Source organism: Pteropus medius, unplaced genomic scaffold, assembly GCF_902729225.1.
Source record: "Pteropus medius unplaced genomic scaffold, Ma_sr-lr_union100, whole genome shotgun sequence".
Lineage (NCBI taxonomy): Eukaryota > Metazoa > Chordata > Mammalia > Chiroptera > Pteropodidae > Pteropus > Pteropus medius.
Genome location: NW_024346062.1, coordinates 5548497 through 5573652, shown reverse-complemented (window position 1 = coordinate 5573652; position 25156 = coordinate 5548497). Strand labels below are relative to the sequence as shown.

The window sequence follows — 25156 nt, the reverse complement described above, 5'->3', positions numbered from 1 at the left end:
ATTATAAATTAGAAAAATTATAAATTAGAAAATTATAAATTAGAAAATTATAAATTAGAAATTATAAATTAGAAAATTTATAAATTATAAATTTAGAAATTATAAATTAGAAAAACTAAATTCAAGAGTCTTTTTCTTCCATTGTCCCTTTTGTGTTGTTTCCTTCACATAGATGTGACTATCATTTTTATAGATTTTGGCTTTTCTTTAATTTCTCCTTAGAAATATAAACACGTGTGAGTGTGCATATATTTATATTTTCCTGCCTCTTTTTATATAATTAGTGGTACTCTGTGGAGGCCTTCCTTCAATATTCCTTTAAAACATGAAAGGTCCTGATCTTTTGTTTCTATGAAGGATGCAAAATTTATATTTTATATTTTTCCATTATATGTTTGGGTAGATTCCTAGAAGTTGGATTTATACATAGTTTAGCTAGGTATCGCAACAACAATCATGAATGTACCATTTTGCATTTCCACCAACAATGTGAGAAAGTTTCTATTTCCCTATGAAACAGACTTGCAACATACTATGTTATCCAGCTCATATGAAAATTGGTTATTTCCTTTTTAATATACAGGTATGCACATATCATTGGATATGTTAGGGTAAAAGATTTTAAAGTCTATGAAAAAAGGCTGAACAAATTTCTTATTAATATCTTTAGTAAAGTTTTAAAGTTGATTTATATTAAACTGAATTACTGGCCTGAATTTGTTAAATAAGGAAAAGTAAATGTAGTCAAAAAAAGTAAAATAGTTTCACAATTTTCACCAACTACACAACATTGATATTTCTAATAATAAGAATACTATCTAAACATAACTTGGACATAAATCAGGAAATACAAACTTAACAAGAATTTAACAAAAACATGTTGTATTGGGCTTCTTAGCACTCTCGTCCAGAGTAAATCTCTGGATAAGGACAAACCTTGTTTTTATTTTATCATTTTTGTCTAATCTTCCAATGTGTGTTAAAATTGCCATTGATAGAGATAATATCTGCACAGACATATTATTTAAATTAGTGTTCACCTATACCTAGTGCTTTCTTTTGCTTCATTCATTTAAAAATTCTATCTGAATTCAGGTAGCTTCAAAGAAGCCTACTTGTCTTTATAGGAATATTACCTATGGATAATTCTTAATATCACCTGGCATCTTTAAACAGAGTTCACTATGTGCTTTTGCTTTTAATGCCTGCAGCCTCAAGTTCTCTGCGGCTTGGTTAGTGTATCTGTCCCTGGTCATGTTCACAACTAAAGTCCACGATTGAAATTGAACTCTGTTGTACAAGGGACTTAATAAAAGAAATGAGGGAAGAAGGTACACCTGTGTTATCGTTATAACTGTGCTAGAATTCTTCCAGAAAATTATCTCTGATTAATGAGAAAAAAAGTATATAGACAACGAATTTTTGAAATATGAAATACACATAAAAATATAGCTATAAAAATAATTACTATAAATGATACCACCTTAAAACACCATAAAAGAAATTAACCTTTGCCTATTGAGCATTCAAAAAGTATCTTAGAGATTTCAAAGTGTAATTCTGACTATGAAAGCGGTTCAAATTTAGTACCTCATTCAAATATAAAATATGCTTTGCTTGTTTCTGGGAACCAAAATATATAGTTTAGAAGGGAAAGAAGTGGATTTGTATGGAGGACATGCAGTAGGAAATAGTACTGTCTCTCCATAGGCTCCTTGTTTTCCTTGGTGGCCTCTACTTGGGGAGCTGTACTTAATTATAATGTATGGAATTCACTGGGCTGTAGTATATCAATCTATTCATATTCTATAGGTAGAGGTTGGAAGACAATTTAGCTGAAGGGTGCCTCTGCTCATTTATTCCACAAGAACCACTGCTTGATAAATTAAGCTAATTCTCTACAGAAATGTTCCAATCACCTCTGTAATTACTATATGGAAACACAATAGATGTGGCCTTAATTACTCTGCTATAAGATGCAAACTCTGCAACACATTGTTATCTACATAAAATGGAAAGGCACTGTGTATTCATGAAATCTAAGATCATATTTAGTGTGAAATGATTTTGAAGGTCATAAGCAAATTTGCACATTAAAAGTCACTGATAAGACCTACTCTCAGATTTCCCTTCCCATATGATGGCATAAATAGATTCAATATAAGAGCCATATTAGCATGGTTAGAATTTGAAGCCTGTTAAATTTGACTATGCTGAAATTCTAGTCACATGACAATTTTAAAATCAGGTTATTATCATTAGCATTTCTCCTTTAAACAGTCTACATAATTCAGTCTATCATAGAAAATGAAGAAGCTCTAAATTAAGGCCAGTCAATTAATAATCCTGACTTAGAGCAGAGGCAATTTTAGCCTGGCTAATTTTTCATATATGCTCAATTAACCTCATAGTGCTTTAGAACAAAAGGCAGCATGACGAGTGTCATTTAAATTAAACAAATGCCATTTATCTGTCAAGGTACTGACTTATATCAGCCGCTCAAGCCAAGACCACAGTATCACATGGGGTGGACGAGCAGTGGACTGTTGAGATTTAGTTCTCCAGTATTTCAGAAATCATTCACAGCATAATTTGTAAAAGTTGTCATTTAATGAGTACTTTGAGATCATCCAGAAAAGCAGTTCTAGGTTACCTACCTGGTAACATTTGTGAAAATACCTAGTTTATATTCTACTGTGATCCCTGTCAATGAGGGGAAGGACCTTCTTCTGAGAGTGCTGTCAATGATTTCTCATTAAACACAATACCCTTCATTTTTTATTCAAACTGTTTATTTCCAGAGATTGGAAAACAGGTATCCTTGTACTGCCATCTGAAAACTTCCTGTTTAGCAGCTATAGTCTCCAATGATGCTTTTCCAATAGAGCAGAATAGAAAAGAAAATAACTGAATATCATAATAATTTACTAGAAAGGGAATTACTCCTACTTAGCATTTCCCCTCCTTAGACAGGCATTATATATATTTCAAATCATTATCTATGCCTTCATAGTCAATGATTTATTTATTTTAGTCTGATCTCTGTTTTAATAATTTCAAGGTCTACCAAATCAGATTCAGAATAAACATTAGTTAAGTAATCACTTTGTAGAAACCCAAATACATTTTGAATTTTAGCATAAAATATGAAACACACTTTTAAGCCAAACATTTTTGTCTTTTTCAATAATATGAAAGTTTCTTCAAATAACCTCTATTAAACTTATGAGGCCACATAGCCAGCCTATGTGGTCCTAGACTGAGATCTAGATATGCATAGTAAATATGTCTTAGGAACCGGTGGAGCAGTAATGCAAGGGTCTGTATAGAAGCAGAACCTAGCAACTTCTTGAGTTTGATTTAAACTAGTGAGGTAAGCATCAGAAGAGAAGGCTGATATCTATCTCTCAACATTATCCCAAATAAGTCCAATAGAATCTAATATAGTAGCCAGGTTTCTATGAACTAAAAGATCTCTAAAATTTCTGTGCATGTTGAACACCAAAAGGCATTACAACATGGAGGTAGCAATTATTCTGCTTTTGATAAACACAGTATTAATCATCAAATTTCAAACTTGTTCTAACAACTTCGGTGTTTGAAGCCCTGGGTCTTGGCAGCATCAGGAGCACAAGCCATCATCTCCTTCTGATATCAGAAAAGGAAAAAGTTTAGAGGACCTCGTGAACAGACCCGCCACTTTGCTGCTGTCTAATGTTTAAAGATAGTACCAGATTAAGAAATGAGGAACTGATAGTCCTATATTTATAAGTTAGAGATTGAGTTCTCTTAGTGTGTCTCAGAGAATCGCTCACAGGTGAATGTAAGAACCATTTGGGACTAGAGTTTCTAGAGAGTATACAAGGAAAGGGCTAGAGAACTTCATTGTGGCTCCCCAAAGTTGTCTCAAACAAGGATGGATTAGGAAATAGCAATTAGTTCAGGAAATTTGTGTTTTCATATATTCATATAGGGTAGCACATAAAAACTAACTGAAATGTTATAAGACTATTTCGTATCTTATTAAAATGTCAAGTGCTGGGTCTAATCTTCAAAATTAATATGTAGTGTCTTAATACTAGAAAAAGGTATTCAAATGCATTTTCTTCAGATTTATACTAATACATACTAGTACCAAGTTCTTATTCATTTAATATTGGCTGTAGTGAAACATCAAAAATTTAAAACTAGTTTCTCCACAATTACTAAGAATTACAATCATATGTTATATTTATATATAATTGCTTTTAAAATGTTTTGCTATGGACTTATAAAATTAGATTAAATAATTATACAACATTATCTAATTCAAATTGTATATTTACTTCGGAATATATTTAAATATGTATGTAAAGAAGAAATAATTATATAAATATAACATTATCAACAACAAAAGATAAACTATTACAAAATAATGAGTCCTCATTTATCTAGTTCAGAGAAGCATTTACAAATGGCACTCACCACATTAACATACTGAAAGGATGGTGCATGGTTTTATATACTTTTTGTTAATAGATTACTTTATTAGATAAGCAGATAGGAAAGCTAAATTCCAGGGAAATAGGAACTAAATCAGATTTCATAGCATAGCACAGTGGGAATTGTGAGAAAACACAAGAATTGGCTGGGGAAGGCAGTTATATGGGGTCTTGGCTATTCATTTCACTGAATATTGATCTGTACTTTGTGATTATTAGGCTGATTATTAGGCAAAAAGAAGACACAAGGCCAGAAAAATGGAATAATATGAAAAAAAGTAGAGGCATTGGTGTTATGCATTACCTTAAAATATTAAATTCTTACACAGGATAACCTTTTATTTTTATATCAAATCTGATTTGTATTTGTTGTTTTTAAGAAATAATCTGATGCTACATTTAGATAGAATGGGAAAAATACTAGAATCAATTATTAAAGTGTCTTATTGATAAGAGAGATGAGAGACTTGTCCAGGCACTCAGTGTTTGATCTCCTTGGTATGAATGTTCTTCTATGTAAGAAAAATTAAAAAAAAATCATGACTTCTATAATTCTATTTCTTAATGTTATTAACATTTTCTATTATAGAAATCTAGTCTTGATTTTGCAAGGTACTCCTGTTCCCAGAAACATAGGTACAGAATAGTGTGTATAAATAAAATGCTATTTGTGATTTTTAAAATATGTATGCTTGCATATGTATTAAATGACTCTAAAAGATAAACATCAAACCAGTAACAGTGATTGATTGCCTCTGGAGAAGGAAACTCAGCCAGGATACAGAGTTAAAAAGAGGCAAACATTTCACTGAATATTGATCTGTACTTTGTGAATTTTATCCAATTTACATGTATTTTTTGTTCTAAAACTACAGCAAATAAAAAAGTTTAAAATAAAATAAAATATATAAAATAGTTAATAGAAATAATGTAGAGTGTTAACAAACCCAAAGTAGATTTTAGAGAAACTGATATAATAAACAAATTTCTATCAGGAAGATGTGATCCAGATGAGGCAGAAAAGGGCCTCAACAGAATTTGTAATGTTTTTATCCATTAGAAGTATTTTAAGCATATAAATACATACACATACGTATTCACACACATTTCATGTAATTAGTAGGGCTGCACTGATGAAACTCATAAGGTAAATTAACCATAAAAGTCATCAAGAACTCCACTGTGTGGAGTTATTTTGCATGCCCCATTATTTATCCAAAGAATCAGTCTTGTTATATATTTTCATGCAGCTATACCTGAAGACATCATGAGCAATCTCAAATTCAGTATTAGATTATTCCATTAATATTAGAGAGTTTTTTTTAACATAATAGGATATATCATTGAAAAGCATTGGTTATAATCTACCAGCAATCAATGTCAAAAATTGGCAACCATTTGCCATATTTTTTCAATCCAAATGAAAATAACTATTTCTATACTAAAATAAAGCTTACTTTATGTTTAATTGTCTATTTTATTATTAGAAGAATGTTAATGAGATAGCAATACTATTTTAGCCTTATATAATATTATTTGCTTATTTTAGGAATGGTAACACACTGGCAGATTTATCATTTTTATTCTTTATGTATTCCTTTAGAGTATACATTATATTCACCCTTTATTTCATCCTCAAAACAACACTTGAAGATAGTCACACATTTTAAAGTTGTACATCTTAGAGATTAGAGATAGACACTGAGAGGTAGTTACTTAAGCCATCTAGCAAGTTACTGCTGTAATTTTGTTGGAATTCTGTATTCTATTGAGTGTAGCAAGCTTTCTGCAGACCAGGCACTTGAAGATAGACTGTAAATACAACAATGATCAGGATAAATTCCTCTGCCCCATCATTGGATCTCCTTCTCTTATTATTGTAGTTCCTTTTGAGACTGAACAGGAAAAAAAAAAAAAAGCCCTCACACTGAAGATGTAAAAACGTCCAGTTCCCCAGTGAGTCAAAGACCGGTACTCTGAATCCCTCACACCACCTTTTGCTTTTAGGACCTGTTGTGCTTTGACTCAACCCATAACTGTAGTCACCACTTCATTGCTGGTCCTGCCCCCCAAGTCCCCCTTTCATGAAACAATCTGTATTTTAAGAATAAGAATTATACAAGTATTTTTTTGATTTACAGTGATAGCTCTGAACTCCTCCCAATTCTTTATTCATTCAACACCCTATATTCTACATCCCCTCTTTTTTAAATGAGAAACGCTGGTTACAAATTAGATAAGTTTATGTATCATTCTGTAAAGTCAAAGTCACCTTTAACAGAAAGTTATTTTAAATGAAAGCAGAGAACATCAGTTATTGTTTGCATGGAATATCAGTTGAAATGCTTGGTATTAGAATACTCTTTAGCAATAGTGTTTATTTTCCTTTGAAACAATATTTTATGAGGTCGATAATATATTCCCAAACTAAATTGAATAGTATCTTTTACAAGATTTATCGTGTAATTTTTATTTCCCAGACTGGAAGTTTTATTGCAAAAGGTTATTCAATTAATTTAACATTTTTCTCTTTCAGAAATCATTTTATATCAAGTACCCTGTTATAGTCAATTTTTTAGAAATATACCTCAAACTGTTAAGCAATTAACATTGCCTTGAAGATATTAGAACAAAAATGTTCAGGTTTGACACATATCAGGAGGTTTCCCTTAACAAGATATCCTTTCAAAGAACATTATTCTTCACTTTGGATGGCATCTATCTATACATCTCTCTTTTCCAAAGACAGTTCTTGAGAGTAGGTACTGATATTTTATTAATTGTAGTGACTGGTACTAAGAATACTTAAAACTTGTTTTTAAAAATTTAAATGATAATGTTGCACTTAGTTTCATTGTAGCACAATATGAATGGTTATAGGTTTTCTCTTAATTTTATGGAAGTTGAAAAGTATGTTTACTTATTAAAATATATATTAAATGTTTTCTATGTACAAGGTAATCTACCCTGCATGTGTGTGTATGTATGTGTGTGTCTGTATGTTCACCTAGCTATGTAACAACAAGAAGACATTTTTTTCAAAGGCAACTGTAATGTGTGTTCAATCTTCAGAATTACCAGAGAGGGGTAAAAACTTTTTTGTATAACTTAAGTATATACATAATTCATTTTGATGTGTGTGTATTAGGGACACACTGATATGGAGAAGATAATTATTCCAGAATATTTTTTCCCATGCCAGCTACTTCTTGAAACATAAAACTCTGAACTTCTTAATGGATCTGTATAGTTTTCTCAAACTATTGAGAAGTTCTTAGTCTTTTGTATTATAACCTATATAATATAAGCCAATGCATGATGTTCTGGAAATCACTATTTAAAAAATTGCCTATTTTTATTTAGATATTGTATCCTGTAAGCACTTGCTTTGATTGATGAATTTAAAGCCTGCTTGCTTATAACAGAGCTAGAGAGTTACCTGGCATGTTATTCAGTCTCCCAATGAGCAGACTAAGCATAAAACTAAAAAAAAAAAATTTCATAGACAATTGAAACTCTATGTGTTAATGGGAGACATTCTCTTTATACTCAATCTGTGATAATGAAACAGTGTTGCAAATAACATATTAGCCATAGTAATGCCAATATCCTTTAAATTTGACATTGCAAAGTATTTATGTTTACATTTAAATATGAGATTATCTAATATTCTGTGAATTTATGCTACTTTGAACACAATAAGAGGTTATTCAAGCAGTCTCCAATTACTCTCATCATTAGCTGTGTGCTCTAACCAACCACCATTATTTGGTATTTTTCAAACATGCATTGAACTTTCTCACCTTCTGATTTCTGACCTGCATTCCCTGTTTTCTAGAATACACTGTTCTCTTCATCTCTTATCCTGAAAAATTTTCAAGGATGAATTTCCTTCCTGAATCTCTTTCTAACTAGATGTGGATGTAACCCCTTCGTGAACACATAAAGCACTTGAGGCAGAGCTATCTATTAAAAATATAATGTGAGTTACACATGTAATTTTAAAGTTTCTAGAAGCCATATTACAAAAAGGAAACAAATAAAATTGATCTAATAATATATTTTATTTAACCCTATGTATGGAAAATATAATTTTGATATGTAACCATTATGAATATTAGGAAATATTTTTGTACTGAGTTTTTAAAATGCAGAACAGTTTGGGAGCAGCTTCTGTCCAAGTGCTCAGCAGCCACGTGTGACTAGTTCCAACAGTATTGGAGAACACAGCCTTGGAGAGTGCCGTCCATGCAAAACATATTTTCTATGTAATATTTGTTCAGTGTATTTGAAAATCAACTTTATTGGGGTATAATTTACATATGATTAAATACACTGGTTTTAATTGTACACTTCAGTGAGTTTTGACAAATGTATATACCCAAGTACCAACCACCTGTATTAGTTTTCTTAATGCTGCTGTAACAAACTGCCACTCTCAGTTGCTTAAAAGAATATAAATTCATTAAAATACAACTCTGTAGTTCAGAAGCCTGAAATATGTCTTATAGTGTTAAATCAAGATGTGGGCAAGACTAGTACCTTCTAGGGGTTTTAGCTTCGAGAGGCTGTCTGCATTCCTTGTTACCTGGCCCCTTTCCTTGTCAACAAAGCACATCACTCCAAACTCTATTTCTATCATCGCATCTACTTTTTTGACTTTGGCTCTCTTGCCTCCCTCTTATAAGCACCCTTGTGATTACACTATACCCACCTGGGTACTCCAATGTACTCTCTCCATCTTAAGGTCCTTGACCTAATCACATCTTCAGAGTCCCTTCTGCCATGTAAGATAACATATTCATAGATTCTGGACATTAGGATGTAGACATCTTTGGGGGTGCCTTTTTTCTGTCTACCATACACCACACACAGGATAGGGAACATTTCCGTCATCACAGAAAGTTCCTTCTTGCTCCTTTGCAGTGAATCTTTACCAACTTCTAACCCCCACCTCATAAATACTTAAATAACCTTAGATTTGTTTTGCCTATTCTACAATATCATATAAATGGAACCATAGAATGCATACTGTTTTGTGTCTAGTTTATTATACTTAGAATTTGAAGTTTATCCATAATTCCACATATATTGACAATTTCTTAAACTTTATTGTCTAGTAGGAGTCCATTATATGAATATACCATTCATTTGTTGATGGACATATGGATTTTTCCAGTTAGTAGCTATTTTGAAAAAAACTGTTATAAAGATACATGTACAGGTATATTTATAGGAGTATTTTCATTTCCCATGTGTTAATACTTAGGATTAGAATTTTGGAGTAGTAGATTAGATATATGTGTAAAAGAAACTGTTAGATATTTTCAAAGTGATTTTACCATTTTATACTTCTACCAGCAATATATGATGATTCAGTTTTGCCACTTACTGTTAACAATTGGTATTTACAATTTTTAATTTTAGTCATTCAAATGAGTTTGGATTGAAATATCTTGTGGTCTTAATTTGCATTTCCTAATAATTAATGATTGAGCATTTTTTCAAGTAGTTGTTGACCTAATTTTGTGAAGTGTCCATCAAGCCTTTTATTTTTTTTAAACTATTGTTTTTCATATTAGAGTCGTAAGAATGTTTTATATATTCCACATAAGAGTCCTTTTTCAGACATGTACTGCAAATATTTTTCTCTCAACATGTTTTTAATTCTCATTTCTTAACGTTTTTTGAAGATCGGATGTTTTAAATAAAATTCAATTTATTTTATTTTAAGATTATAGTGATCTAAGAAATCTTCTTACCCAAATGTTATGCATATTTTCTTATCCATTTTATTATAATTTTAGCTTTTACGATTAGGCCTATGGTCATTTTTAATTAACTTTTTTGATGAGTTAGTAATAAAGATTTTCTTTCTCTCATATATATCCAATTAATTCAGCACCATTTGATGAAAAGATTTTCATTTTCACATTGAGTGGATGGATAACTTTGTCAATTAACTTTTATACATGGGTCTTTTACTACCCTCTTCTGTGCCATTCACCATTTGTCTACTCTTATACCACTTTATTTGTTTTGTTGAATTTTTAGCTATAACTTATTTTTATTTTATTTTAGTGGCTGCTCTAGGAATTATGGTAGGCTTCTTTAACTTATTGTATACTTTGAATTAATATTATAGAACTTCATACATCATTCTTTATCCTTCAAAGATATGAGAACCTTATAATAGAATAATTCCATTTATGGTCATCTTACTTTTGGGCTATTGATGCCATATATTTTACTCCTACATATATTTTAAACCCCATCCAACAATAATATTTAAATAATCATTTGTCTTTTAAGAAATTAAGAAAAATAGTCTTTTATATTTAACTGCATATTTACCATTTTTCATACTCTTTACATCTTGTCATAGATCTGTTTCCATTTTGGTATCCTTTTCAGTTAACCTGACAACCTTCTTTTAGTGTTTCTTGTGTAGTTTTGCTAGCAACATATTATCTTAGTTTGTGTTTATATGAAAATATCTTTATTTCACTCTTGTTTTTGAAGGATATTTATACTGGCTACCAAATTCTGAATTGATTTTTTCTCTTTTCAGTATTTTATAGATGTTATTAAATTCTCTCTGGCCACTAGTCAATCTCCTGAGAAATTAATCATTATTCTTATTGCTGTATATTGTATATAATGTACTCTTTTCTCTGACTGTTTTTAAGATGTCCTCTTTGTTCATGCTATTCTTCAGTTTGAATGTGATATGCCTAGGCATAGTTCTCTTTGTATTTATTCCGCTTGTTTTAACTGAGCCTGAGATCTGTAGGTCGATATTTTCATGAATTTGGGAAATTCATTACCATTATTTCTTCAATTATTTTCTGCACATGTTTATCTACTTTCCTTCTGTGACTCCAATTACCTGAGGATCTTATTGTATGATTCATTTTGTTTATGATATGTTAAAGAGCCATCTTTTTTTAAAGAGTTTTGAGTATTTTCCGGGAATGCCACTTTACTGAAGACTCCTTTTGTTCCAGTCAAAGATTGGTTTTAAGCTTTGCAAAGGTAAGTCCAGAGTAGCTCTTATTCTAGGGCATAGTCATCCTTCCTACACTGTGTGGCCTTTTTGGTTTCTTAGCTGAATGATAGGCTATTAACAAAGTTTCTTTACTCTGGTTAGAGAGAACTCCAGTTTCCCAAACTTGAACAACCTTTAGTGTCTCCATTCTGTTCTCAGTCTTGAAGCAGCTGTTCTTTTCTAGGTCTCAAAGAGTCTCATGCTGAGTACGTGTTATCCAGCTCTCAATTAGAAACCCCATGGGAAACTACCTCACAAACTTCTGGGCCCCTTTTCTGCTCGGGTCTCTTCTCCCTACTCTGATCACAAGTTCTAAGCTTCCACAGCTCAATGAGATTCTTCTTAGGTTCTACCTCCCTGTGCCACACATGGGAAACTATCACCAGACAGAGATCTAGAATGGACTCACGGCTCATCTCATGTGTTTCCTCTCACTCAGCAATTTCAGTCCTGTACTTCCAATTATTCAATGCCTGAAAATGGCTACTTAATATATTTCATCTAGTTTTGTATTTAAGGTAGAAGGGCAAGTCCAATTCTAATTACTTGATGATTAGAATTGGAAATCTCTCCATGAAGAAATACGAAAACATATAGTCTTCCTTTCTAAGCTTCTTTCTAAGAATATTTAGTATGACAGTCAAAACTCTAAGTCCATTATACTTAGATGGTATATTTAATATTTAACATCTAGGTGAGTAAATTAAAGATTCAGAATTAATACATAGGTTATTTAATTTTCTATACTGCCTCTTTTGCTAATTTATGATATTTCTCTATCCCATGACTGCATTCATTACATCTCAAGCTAATAAAAAGTATCTATCATCATTTTTACTACTAAATTTTCTTGTTGCAAATGTTCCTTCAATGGAAAGTATATAGGCTAATTTATTATTTTATAAGATCTTTTCATCTGATTCTGGCTGTGTAAAGAAAACAAATATTTATTTAGAACTGATCAGAATGAGTTTCTAAAATTTTTTTTAATCATTGAGGATTTTCCCCGCACATTATTTTTCTTTGTCCAACAATAATATTTGAATTTACTCTTAATGCTGTAGCCTTATATGAAAATTTCTTTTCATGTTATAACTGAGATTCACTTTGAGGGCTATATTTATGAAATATCATTTCATAATATAGTGGGCTTTCTATGTATGTTTAGACTTATCATATAAAACCAGGCTCAATATATGTGTGCTATATTTGAAAATACATCCATATTGAAAACCTAAGCTCTCAAAAGCATTTGTACTGCTGGGTTTTTAGAAAGCAGCTGCACTATAAATGATATATATATCAAAATACATAATACAGATTTTGCAGGTATTGTCCCTATTTATGGTGGGTGATTTCCTTTCTAAAATTTTCTATCAGTCCTATTTATTTCATTTCTTAAAAGAGGTTTATTGTTACAGCCTACAATCTAACGTGAAATTGCAAAACTCTGGCTCATTGACCCTCACAATAAATCACTACATTGTATCTTTTATTCAAAACACAGTTTGGCATCTGCACTGTTGAGGTCTATGATTTTCCACAAACCAAATATACTTAGAAAACTAAATAAGTCTCAGCGTTCTTTAAAATGTGATATCAAATCTGTCCATATTTCACAGAAAATCCTAAGAATCAATTTAAGGACATTTCTTGAGGAAAAAGATGTAACTAAGTTAAGGAGTATCCAGATTGAAGCTGAAATTTTGACTCATTTGGACAATTTAGTAGAAGAGCCATTTTATATCACAGTGGTTACATTAGAAATAACACTGCAAATGTTAAAACTTGCTTTGATAAGTCAAGTTAGATTTTTCTGACATCTCTGATATTTACTGGTCATTTATTTTTCAAATAGAATATACAACACTCATTTGAGTGTAAAATTCAAATGGGTGGCTATCTGTTATGTTATTTCTGTCGAAAGTGGATGAGGCCCTTTCCCCCCAAATTATCTCATTTGCAACCTATAAATGAGTCTAAAATATGAACATCCGAGGTTCATCCCCTTGGGTTTTAAAGATTATATCAATCTTTGTTTTATTCCTTTACCAATTAACCAAATATTTATTAATCCTTAACCTTGTCCTAGGCTATACTAAGTGATATGCAGAGAAGTAGAGCAGAATACTGGGACAGAAGCATTTTGGTGTTATTTTATGTGAAATAGTGACAGAGGACTAAGATGAAGTGACATATAAGCAGAGACCTGATGATATTGAGGAATGAGCCACATAGATAACTCAGGAAAGAGAATTCCACTCAACAAGAAATATAGAGAACTTGAGATGAGAGTGCATTTGAGAAACAATGGGTCAGTGTAACCAGAACAGTCAGTGGGGAGATCATTAAGAAATAAAATCAACAACAAAAACAATCCAATTAAAAAGTGGGCAGAGGACCTGAATAGGCATTTCTCCCAGGAAGACGTTCAAATGGCCAATAGACATATGAAAATATGCTCGACTTCACTAGCTATTAGGGAAATGAAAATCAAAACCACAATGGGATACTACCTCACACCTGTTAGAATGGCTATTATCAACAAGACAAGTAATAACAGGTGTTGGAGAGGATGTGGAGAAAAAGGAACCCTCATACACTCCTGGTAGGATTGTAAATTAGTACAGCCACTATGAAAAACAACATGGAGTTTCCTCAAAAAGTTAAGAATAGAATTACCATATGACCTAACAATTTCTCTTCTGGATATCTAACCCCCAAACATCCATAAAGATATGTACATCCTAAAAGTCATTGCAGTATTATTCACTGTGACCAAGACATGGAAACAACCAAAATGCCCTTCTATAGATAATTGGATAAAGAAGGTGTGGTACATATACACAGAATATTACTCAGCCATAAGAAAAAAAGAAATAATGCCATTTGCGACAAAATGGATGGATCTTGAGATTATCATGCTAAGCAAAATTTCAGACAGAAAAAGTTGAGAACCATATGACTTCACTCATATGTGGTAGGTAAAACTGAAAGCAACAAACAAGACAAACAGACTCATGGACGTGAACAGCAGTTTAGTGGTTACCAGAGGGAAAGGGATGGGAGAGATAGAAAAGGGTAAAGGGAGTCAATATATGGTGACGGAAGGAGATTTAACTTTGGGTGGTAAACACACAATATTATATATGTATGACAAATTGTACATTTGAAACCTATATAATTTTATTAACCAATGTCACTCCAATAAATTTAATTTCAAAAAAAAAAAGATCAGAAAGCCTGCCAAGAATACATAAGAACTTAGATGCTTTCAAGAATTTCCAAGTCCTGTCCCCAGTTTTATTATCATCTAAATAAAGTCCATCAAATCAGATGTCAGTTCCTAAATTATATCTCAGAATTCCCCTTCTGCATGTCCACTTCCCCCGTTTTAGTTTAATTTGCTCACTCTCTCATCTAACTAATAAAACTACCTCCTAACTTAGTATTTTCCAAAAATGAATGACCATGAAGGAAAACTATTAAACTCCAGATCCTCTGGCCCCACCCCCAAACCACTAGGTCATAAACTTAGAGCCAGGGCCTTGAGTAACCATTTTTAAATATGTGCCTTATCTGAATCTTATGATCAGAGATGTTTAGAAATTTCTCTTATAAATGTCCTGATTGTTTCTACATTCCTTTCAGACCTACCATCCCCTTCTCTCAACAAAAAATTCAAACTTTATAACTTTCTGGCTCTTCTCTTGCTTAAATATCTCAATAAATAAGGTGGTATACTTTTAAAGACTTAGAAATTCATGTAATGCTTTTCACATTTTGTTATTAATCTGTGACCCTACCATCATCTCCTGACTCTTCTGAATACATGCTCACGTGCACACATCTGTCTTGCATTGATAATCAACCAAACTTTAGTATATTCTCAGAAGTTATTAGATATTTTTATAGTTTTGCTTTTTCTTTTTATTTCAGGTACATCCATCCATATATACATACAAACATACATACATCTGCCTATGTCTATGTCCTTTGCTATGACAGCTATTTGTCTTTTTAATCAATTGGAAAAAAAATAATTATCTGCCAAGAATCAGGTCAAAATTTTTTTCTATTTAGACTTCTTTTTTCTCCTTTTGCAGTTGACAAGTTTAGTTGACCTCCACTGTGTTCCACATCAGTTTAGCACTTGTGTCATTGTCACAAGTAAATTATAGAAATTAAATATTAATATTAAATATGTAATGATAAATTAAATATGCAATATTAAATATTTAAATTACTCTTCTATTAGAATGTGACTTCTTGAAAACAAGATATATTTCATTAATTTTCGATTTGCTATTATAGTAGAATTCATGGACCAGTTACATTATCACGAAATGTTTACAAAATGAATGAATCAGTTTAATAAGTTAAATAGGGAAAAATGTGGGGTCTTAAAATTTAGACATTATTTTCGGGAGTTCATAAGCATTTTAAATTAATAAAGATGTTTTAGACCCTTGTATTAATTTAATAGTTCTAATTTTTAAAATTTAACTTTTTGGAAAAATAACATCAAATTATGTACAGCACAGTTAAATACTTTTTGATTGAACAGTTTCTCATACTGTTTCAAACTCAGATTTATTAAATATTATTCAATAGCTTTCTTAAAAAGACTTTTGTTACAATATTAGTGGCATTCCGTTTTTCAAATCATTCACCATTTGTTGAGAAATAATTTCATATATACAGTTTATTTTCAAAGTGCTTTTTTAATGACAAATGGAGTAATCAGGTTTGGAGATGGTAAGCAGAGCAAGAATAAAAGATATAAGGAAATCTAGAAGAAAGTGGAGTCTTCTAGCCAAAGGAAGAGAGACTATTGAGCAGAAGGACGTTGACCAGCATTTTAGAATGGGATGAGAATGGGCAATTATGTAGATGGTAAGAATAAATATAAATTGATACCTCAAGAAACATAATTACGGAAAGGGAAGAGATAACACAGTATATTGGGAGCTTAATTGAGGCTTTTAATGTTAAGAGAGGGTTGTTGTTTTCTTTTTAGACATGTGTGATTTGAACATATTTCCATACACAGAACAAGAAACAGGTGTTCAAGTGGGAAGTTAAAGATACACTTGTGAGAAGAGAAAACTAAAGATACCAGGTTTGAGAGGAATGAAACGTGTGGAGAAACAGGAGTCAGGGGAAGGGAATCATTTTAGAACATAGAAGCAAATCACCTTAGACAGATTTAAGGAACAAAACAATACTAAGAAATCTTTTTATTCATCCTATATCTTAATTACTTTTGCTGTGATTAACTAATGAAGTAGCCTCTGCTTGAGTCTATTATGTTTACTCAAATTTTTGTCTATAATTCAGCCACAAATGAATCTAATCAATGTGCTTATCTATGTTTCAATCCATATCTTCTGAGCTATTTTATTCTCTGAATTTTAAAATTATTTCATATAGTCAGATTTTCAAGAATCACCACTAAAAATGATGACTTGAGAGATATTTTGGTGTATAATAAGGTACCAGTGGATTTGGAACTAATAAACTTGGGGCATGTATATCTATTAGTTTGAAGATACAGTATCTGATTTTAAAACCTATTATAAAGCTACAAAATTTAAGAGTATGAAATTACTGTAAGAATAGACAGTAAGACCAAGGTGAAAACACAGATGGTTCAGAAGTACACCGACACATATTCAGTAAATTAATTTTCAAAAAAGGCACCAATATAAGTTAAAGATTAAGGAATGTTTTTTTTTTTCCCCCACACCTGAATATCTCCAAAGGAAAAAATGAACCTTAACCCCTTCCTTACACCATGCACTTTAACTTGAGGTGGATCATAGACAGAAATGTAAAGTATACAACTATAAAGGTCTAAAAGAAACAGAAAGCATATTTTTGCAAACTTACAGTTAGGAAATATTTCTTAGAGAAGCATAAAGAAAAAAATGATTAATTGCATTTAAATTAAAATTTTTTGTTCATAAAAATACCATTGAAGAAATGAAAATGCAAGCTAGAAATGGAAGAAAATAACCATAGTACATATATCTGACATTGTAACAGTTACATCAGAGCATATAAAGAACCCTTAAAATCATTAATAAATAGATCAATAACCCCTCAAGGGACAAAAAACATCAACAGACACTTTAAAAAATACATACAGATGGTCAATGAGAACATGAAAAAGTTCTTGGCATCATAAGTCATCAAGAAAATAGAAATTAAAATCATAAATACCACTTAGTAAAATTATATCCATATATGTGAAACTTCAAATATGCACACATAAATATATACTCATGTGTATATGAAACTGTTGAATCAAGGAATCATTTCTTATTCTTCTGAGTATAAAGTGTGGTGATAATGTGGAACTATCATTAAATCAGGGATATTAATGAGCCGAGTTTAACAAAAATTAATTGAAGAGATATACAAATTTTTCTTTATTCATATTTGTGAACACATGTGCAAACATATACTGAGGAGCTTTACAAAAAGAGCAATCATAGATCTGAATAAGAACTTAGGTAGATCAAGGGGCAGAAGTGTTGAGAAGTAAGCTATTCCTTTTATTGAATGGACATCTCCCATGGCTTTCTTTTTACTGATTCATATTGTTTCTTAAAATGAATTTTGTTGTATATAGAATGATTCATTAACTTTAGGACTTTATTTTTTATAGAATCAAAAAATTTATGGTCTATAATTCAAAATAAGCTATATCCATCTACTTTTAATAATCATTAAAAGAAGTATTATCTATTTGAATAATTTTTATAATAATAAACTGTTGTGAAATGACAGCTAAAGAAAACCCTCTCTTTAATGTCATATACTGACATTTATTTTCAAACTCCAGAAAAAATACAGCTTCCTCCCATCTTTTCATTAGCAAGCAATATATAATGCTTTGTAGGAATTACCCTTCACACAAAAGAAAAGAGTTTCCTTTGATGAAGAAAGTAAATATAGCAGTATGTAGTCTTTCGAATTAATTTTTGTATTAATCTTAAATGGTATCTTGACAGCAGTACACAGTTTATCAACTCTTGTGATTTAAACAAAAAACTTTTGATATAAGATGACCCAATATGCAGCAAATTGTGTACTTTATTGTTTAAATCACAAGAGTTATTAGTATTAAAGGATAAAACTCCATATAAATAAAGGGAGAATAGAACCTTTCCTAATGGTTTTAACCTCAAATTAAGGATGTTCAGTCCTCTCAGAGCCTTGTTCTTTTCTAAGCTAAAATTGAAACACAGTCCAAAATTTGACTTCAGTTGAGACATATTGATAAACATTTATAGAGCACTCATTTAGAAATTGTACAGATCTCACTTTGGTGGTTTGTAAATCATTAGAAAGTATTACGTTCAAATAATATTTAAATGGCTTAAATTATTTTAATCCGCTGTGTAAATCGCACCTTGTGAAATTGCATAGTACTTTTTTTGTATGGTTCTCAATACATTGTTTTAAAGTTCTTTGCATTGTTGTTACTTTTTTCATGTTGTTACTTTTCTCAGACACCCTTTTGACTGTAGCTCTTTAATGTGAGGGTCCATTACTGTTGGGTTATCTTTGTCCATTCCTCACTTAGTAGTCACTTAATAAGTGTTTAATAAACAAATAAATCTTGAAAACAAGAAAGGCAACATAAATATAATTTATTATACTCCCAGAATCACAAACATATACTATTGGAATTTAACACAAATGGCTACCTAAAAATTAATGAACAGAATTTAAAGTGGAAAGAGGTTTATGGTTTACATAATGGTTTATATCCTATAGAGATTAGCTCGTTTTAGTTTTATGGAGATTAGCTAGTGGACTTTTGGCATTTGATAGATATGCAGACACATGAACATACATAGTATTTGGTGTAGTCTGTGTAAATGAATATTTATAAGGAAAGCCTTAAAGATTTATTCCACTCCTTCATATATCTGACTGGATTTCACTACTTTATTCATTGTTCGAGTTTGTCTGGATATTACTCAATTACTCAACTGCTTTATTTTTATCTGCCTCAGGTCCTCCCAACCTTAGCTTAGATTAAAACTATAAAAAAGTCAATTTTTAAAGCTGTGCATAGAAAACACTACATCAAAACTGTTAATATACATTTCAAACAGAAAACATGCATATCTTCATTTGTCTTTCACCTCATTTATGTCAGCCTATATCTTACTGTCAAAAAATTACTTTTCAGCTTGAGACAATCTAATTTAACTGTGATGTCGTCTGATGCTTGAATATTACCGTGGTTTTTTTGCTTAAAGATTTGCAAAGCCAGTCCAAAAATTTTATTATCAGAGCAGAGCATCAGTGCATTTTTTTAACATTGATCACAAACAGAATGTATGAGAGCTGGAGAAGAATGAATCATCCTAGATCACCTATCTGGTACTTGAGAGGCCTACCACAAAACAGCAACAGCAGAGATTAACTTGCTGGATTTCTCGGGAAATTTACAGAGGCTGTTCTATGAAGAAATAGAAAACCCATTTGCAAGATCCTTACCTGTGAAAGGTATCTTAAATCACAGGAAGACTGGACATGAAAATTCTGTGAGGGTGCCCCATAGGTCAAGGTAATCTTGATAATCTTTCCAACAATCCCTCTTTTCACTGGGTATTTTTAATCTTTGAAAACATATGTGCATTCAAATGCAGAATAGTTTGACATAGGAACAAAATTTTAAAATTGATGTTACCCATAAGAGAGTTTCATAGTCCTTGAAAGATATTCTGATAGGGACCTTAAATCTCACATTTTTGCCCAGAGAAGTGAATTGTGACTGAGTTATATGTGCATCCTCTTTCTAGCCACCAGTTTTCTACAATCACTGCCAGCAAGTTGGTCTTTCTAGACATTTTAATCAATTAATCACTGTGGTCATTAGGTTTGTACAATGGAATTCCAACCGGTTAAAGTGTCAGCCTTTCTCTACGCTGATTGTCTTTCCAATTCCTAGTTTAGTGACTTCCCTCATGACCACAGTACATTGACCTTGGAAGAATCCAAAGCAGCTAGCTACACTTCAGGGAAAGATTTTAGTATTCCTGTTTCCATGTAAACAGAATAAGTACCAAAAACATAGCCTTCCTCCTTTATCCACCAAAAATATGCCTTTGTATCTAACATTCACATTTGAGAAATTCATTTGGACAAAGGCACTAAGGACCTAGGATGAAATAATATTGAACTAATCTTAAAATACACATTAATATATTAAACTAAAATTGAAAGGCTATCTAGAGCTGGTAGATTATAGTTTGGAAACCAAATGTTCTCATATTCATCATTTGCATGCTGCTAAGACTTAGAACAGGGTATCTAAATCATCAATGTATAATTTAATATGAAGCATCAATTTCTATATGATATATATTAGGTATATTACTATATATGCACTAAAAATATATATTTATACCATATTTATACAAATATATGTATATATTTGTATATATTCTTAAGCATCAAAAGGCATCTAGGGAGAGCAGTTTTACAAATAGAACAGAATACGTAAAGAAAATAATCCTATTTTTTTGGTTTGTTTAGATCCCCAGATAAGGTGAGAGAGCTGCTTGACAAGCCCAAGACTCCTAGAGATCTTGAAAACAAGAAAGGCAACATGAAAACAGCTTACTGCACTCTCAAATTAATTGCTGTAATGGTTATGATGGAAGAGGACAGCACAGTCTGCTGGATTCTAGTGCTCTGTTTCCCAGCAGGAATTTAAGAATCCCTCCTATTCCTTTCAGATATGTGTGCCACTTTTATTATATTATTCTCCGTGGTGGTTCCAGACCTCTTGCTTATTCTGGATCTAAGACTGTTTATTTTACTTTCTTATTAAGCCTAAGCTTTCTATTCAAAATGAAAAATGCAACACATCTGGATTCTCAGACGTTATAGCTTGTTGATACTGTCATTTCCCTAAAGTGTCTCCATGCTTTTGTATATAATATCTATGAAGTATATTTTTTGTTTAGAAGTATTATAGATTATTAAAATATTTTCTCTACTTAGATGACTACATTTTTGCCATATTTACATTTTAAACATTTAGAACGTCAAACTGAGCATTAATTAGTCTTCATGAAAATTTGAGTAATTCAGTCCATCTCTTTTATTTAAGAATGCTCGTTCCTGGGTGTTTGTGAAGGGACAAACCACCCTAACCATTCAAAAACTAGATCTATACCAAGTTAAAAACACTTTGTTGACCTCTGTCTAGGAATCTTGGGCTAATCAAGCAGCTCTAATTCTCATAGGTATAAACATCCGAAGGTACCAGCAAAAGGAATTAGAGACTACACATTATAAAACTCAGATTTCCAAGGGAATATGAAATTCCTAATCCTGCCTTGAGATGAAGATTGAGTTTCTCTATATTAGCTTTAATATTATCTCTATTATCTCTACTTCTATTTCTGAAGCTGAAGTATAATAAATATTTTTCATATTTTTATGAAAAGAAAAATCTCACAGTAAAATAAATGGACGTAAGCTCACTGTCTTTGTCGTCACTAATGAGATTAGAAGTTAATTTATGCCAGAAATCAAAGTCTAGACATGATTGTCTAGTAAACATTACTTGCAGCAGTAATGAGACCACAGGTTAAGTTGATGATTCTGAGTGCTTGCTTGTAATTCAGGCTTCCGAATTCCATCTTCAAGGATGTTTTTGTGATTTAAAACACATGAGTCCTGCCACAACAAAGAAGATGTAAAAAAACTCAGTAAAGGAGATAAGGATTCTGTGTTTAAACCTATAAATACATTTCATGTAGACTTTTATCCAAGCCCATTATAATATCTGAGATCTGGAGGGAAAACATGTGCAATTTTTATTTTTTTATTTTTATTATCTTTGTCAATGACAATTACTTCTGACTACTTTGGAGTTTATTCTGATAAGGCCTTTACCTTATTCTGATACCAAAATTAACTATTTCTCTTTCTTGTTCTCTAAACTGTGTTTAATATAGAATTATATAAAACTCACATAACGTGGTTTACATATTTTGTAACATATCAGAATTCTCATTATATGAGAGATGGGTTAGGTATATTGGAGGTAGAGATAAATATTTAATGTAATAGTGATATTTATGGTTTATATTTTTAAATGAAATACTTTTATAAAAGAATATATCTATAAATTGAAATTGTTATCTTTTTATTTTCGATATAAGTAGATATAGGCCAATTCAGATTATTTCTTCTTGTGTGAGTTTTGGCAGTTTTGACTTTCAAGGAATTGGTCCATTGCATTTAGGTATCAAACTTGTGGGCGTAGAGTTGATCAAGGTATTTCTTTTCTAGTCTTTTAATGTCCATGGGATCTATAGTCATGTCCTTTCTCTCACTTCTAATTTTAGCAATTTGTATGATTTCTTTTTTCCTAGGTAGCGTGGGTAGAGGCTCATCAAATTTATTGATTTTTTTTCAAATTTTATGTTTTGTTGCTTTCTGTATTGATTTCCTGTTCTTGATGTCATTATTTCTGCTCTAATTCTTATTATTTCTTCTACCCTTCTTTTTCTAGTTTTCTAAGATGGAAGCTTAGATGATTTATTTTAGACGTTTCTTATTTTCTAATATACATGCACTCAATGCTAAAACTTTCTTTTAAGCTCTGCTTTTACCGCATCCCACAAACTTTGATGACTTGTTTTTTATTTTCATTTAGTTCAAAATATTTTGAAATTTCTTTTGTGATTTCTTCTTTGACCTATATGCTAAGTAGAATTTGATAGTAATATAATACATCTATGGAATAATATCAACTTATTTCAATTTTTCTCTGTATACTTTAAAAAGAAGTGTTCTTTCTACAAATCACCTCTACTAACTTTTTTCCATTGTTAAAAACTAAACTATTCATTTATTTTACATATTTGTTTCTAATGTTTTCATGCCTGGTTTTTAATAATACTAAGACTTGGCATAAATGGCTCTAATGATACTTCATAAATGTCATATCAATGTGTCCCTAGAATTTTAAATTCTTCTTACATTTCTTAAAAGTATTTTAATATATTTTGCTATTTTTATCTCCTCAATACATAAATGTATTTCTTACTTGTCCCTTCCATCTACTATTATGCTAATGTAACATGTGCATACATAGAAAAAAGTAAACCTGTTATAATATTATATTCATGTATTCTGTGAACTAAAATAGCCAGGTAAGAGCCATCCAATTTATATGTTTATAAATATATCTAAAGGTTTTTATTTTTTGCACTTGCGGCTTTATTAAAATCCTCCCCAAATAGCATCACATGACTAAAAACACAGTAAAATGAGTTTGCTAAACTTTATGCACCATAACAGATGATTGCCAGTATCAATTAGTAATTTCTTTTCTTGATTGAATTCATGATTAAATTGAATGAGGAGATTAAAGAGGGATAGTTCAGATAATATTTTTCCAGGTCTGAGGATCAACAAGACTGCCATCATTAGAAGTCCTGTATCCTGAATATCTGCTGCTTTCCTTAAAACCTTTATTACTTAGTTCTTGGGATTTACTATGTGGTTTCTCCAAGTTTTTTTTTTTTTAACTGAATCATTTCTTTGAATATGTTGCTTTCTTTCAAAAAAAATGTTGCAAATATTGGCTGCTTTCTTCACCTGTTATTCCTATAATGGCTGAAGAGGGCTGATCCTCTTTGTATATTTAAATAAAAGCTCTCTGGACCTCTACCTTCATTGTAGCATTCACTCTATCACATTTTGTTTTTTGGTGATAAATGGGACATTGTAAATCCTTTTTGAACTAATTAAAGGACTAGCCATTTGCTGTTAGCAAAAAGACACTTAATGCCTCTAATGATTAACCATTTTCTCAGAAACAATAGGTGATAATCATTAGTATTAAATTATCTCCTTTTCCATATCGGGAAGGTTACATATAACAACTTTATTTGTACAAACTTAACTCATAGCTTCTTTCTTTAACATCTGCCGAATGCTTTTATTAGTTCACTTCAAATTTTATCACTTTCTCTTTAAATCTTTCTACAAATCTAGAACATTGGTTCTCAAACTTGACAATTTACTTTTCTAACAAACTCTGAGATAGAGCATCATCTGCATTATCTGGAAACCCATTTTGGAAACCACATCTCTGGAAAAAAGGGCAAAGCATTTCTCTTCTTTGAAGAGAAGGAAAATCTCTGCCAATATGTAATTAAATAACAGCTCTTCCTTATATTTACTTGTTGAACCTACTATCCATAAACTATAAATAGTCATAGGCTCATTGTTTTAAAAAATCTTATATTTAATGTTTTCTTATTTGTTTTGCTTAAGAGAACTAAAATGTTTCGAGTAGCCATTTACAAAGCTGAGAATGAAATCAAGGTTTCTTGACTCTCAGTTCATTGATCTTTCCCCATAAATTTTTCTTTGTAGTTAGTATGTAATATATGAAATGCCAATTTTAATTACTATAATACTTTGATTTTCTAGACTCATAGAATGCAGTTTACTGTATTCTATGTTTGTGAAGACAGAGTCACAACAAGGTATATTATAACTCATGCTTTCTTTGATAAAATTAGTAGGAAGGTATAATAAAAATCTTTATATTGGCTTTACATGGGAAATAAAA

The 25156-nt window shown here is 31.1% G+C and overlaps 1 protein-coding gene across 2 annotated transcripts in view; it reads left to right on the top strand.

Annotated features, from left to right (window-relative positions):
- Nucleotides 1–25156, top strand: part of EDIL3 (EGF like and discoidin domains 3) — a 610996-nt gene that overhangs the window by 8091 nt on the left and 577749 nt on the right. The window lies entirely within an intron of this gene.